Here is a 2056-nt window from a genome sequence, read left to right on the forward strand (position 1 = left end):
ACACTGTTCTTTTCCCACAAAATTCAAAATAATTTCATTCACAGTAGCTACAGATATTCTGCCCTACTCTGTGTACTGTGACTTAGTGCTGGGGACTGGAATAACTGTGTCCCCTCATCATTCACAAAATGTCAGGGATTTTCCCTTAGGCAGGGAGAATTGACTGCAGAACCCAAGGTGGTTTTTTTTTTTCCAGTTGTCAAATGATCCTTTATTGAAATATTTTCCTTTGTGCTTCTTAACTAGCTAGGCATTCCACAACAACACTGTTGATGCCATCTATGATGTCATGAGGTTGGTGGCCATCATCATTATGGCCCATAGACAGGGCAGTCCCCCGGATCTCTTTAATGGTTCCAGAGAGTTCTCTGGCTAAAGATGGGTGCTGCACCTGCCAAGCAATGTTGACGATCTCATCACAAGTGATATTCCCACTGTGTTTAATGTTTTTCTGTTTCTTTCTGTCTCTTGGTGGTTCCTTGAGGGCTTTGATGATCAGGGCAGAGGCAGAAGGCACCACCTCAATCTGGGCCTGTCTGTTCTGAATGGTCAGTTTCACTGTAATTCTCAGGCCCTTCCAGTCACCCATTGCCTTGGCAATGTCATCACCAACCTTTTATGGAGACAGACCCAGGGGGTCGATCTTGGGGGCCAGCGCAGACGTGGCCCCGACTTCACCCTCGATGCACCTCAGGTACACGACTTTGATCTCATTGGGATTGAACTTCTGCAGCATGGTGGAGGCAGCTGGTGTTGGATTAACCCGGATTTGGGACGATGGAAGAAAGTTGCACTTTGGCCTCCTCCAAGCCAAGAGCCGAAAGAACCCAAGGTCTTTATAAAGTATATCCCTCTCACAGCTTTTTGTGGACTCATGTTTTACTTATTGTTTTGTTAAAAGCAATGGCAACAAAAGCCAAAATAGACAAATGGTATCTAATTAATCTAAAGAGCTTCTGCACAGCAAAAGAAACTACCATCAGAGTGAATAGGCAACCTACAGAATGGGAGAAAATTTTTGCAATCTACCCATCTGACAAAGGGCTAATATCCAGAATCTACACAGAACTTAAACAAATTTACAAGAAAAAAACAAACAACCCCATCAAAAAGTGGGCAAAGGATATGAACAGACTCTTTTCAAAAGAAGACATTTATGCAGCCAACAGACACATGAAAAAATGCTCATCATCACTGGTCATCAGAGAAATGGAAACCAAAATCACAATGAGACACCATCTCACACCAGTTAGAATGGCAATCATTAAAAAGTCAGGAAACAACAGGTGCTGGAGAGGATGTGGCGAAACAGGAGCGCTTTTACACTGTTTGTGGGAGTATAAACTAGTTCAACCATTGTGGAAGACAGCGTGGCAATTCCTCAAGGATCTAGAACTAGAAATACCATTTGACCCAGCAATTCCATTACTGGGTATATACCCAAAGGATTATAAATCATGCTACTATAAAGACACATGCACACGTATAATTATTGTGGCACTATTCACAATAGCAAAGACTTGGAACCAACCCAAATGTCCATCAATGATAGACTGGATTAAGAAAATGTGGCACATATACACCATGGAATACTATGCAGCCATAAAAAGGATGCGTTCATGTCCTTTGTAGCGACATGAATGAAACTGGAAACCATCATTCTGAGCAAACTATCACAAAGACAGAAAACCAAACACCACGTGTTCTCATTCATAGGTGGGAATTGAACAATGAGAATACTTGGACACAGGGCGGGGAACATCACACACCAGGGCCTGTCATGGGGTGGGTAGAGGGGGGAGGGATAGCATTAGGAGAAATACCTAATGTAAATGATAAGTTAATGGGTGTGGCAAACAAACACAGTACGTCATGTATACATATGTAACAAGCCTGCATGTTGTGCACATGTACCCTAGAACTTAAAGTATATATATATATACTTTAAGTACATATATATACTATATATATAAAGTGTGTGTGTGTGTGTATATATATATATATATATATATGAGCTACTTTTAAGTAAAAGAATAATAATTAATACTACTGAGAG

General features: G+C 41.1%; 1 pseudogene; it reads right to left on the reverse strand.

Moving 5' to 3' along the window:
• Window positions 1-238: 238 nt before the first annotated feature.
• Window positions 239-751, reverse strand: LOC104680213 (annotated as a pseudogene).
• Between the last annotated feature and the right edge of the window lie 1305 nt (window positions 752-2056).

Source organism: Rhinopithecus roxellana, chromosome 14, assembly GCF_007565055.1.
Source record: "Rhinopithecus roxellana isolate Shanxi Qingling chromosome 14, ASM756505v1, whole genome shotgun sequence".
NCBI lineage: Eukaryota > Metazoa > Chordata > Mammalia > Primates > Cercopithecidae > Rhinopithecus > Rhinopithecus roxellana.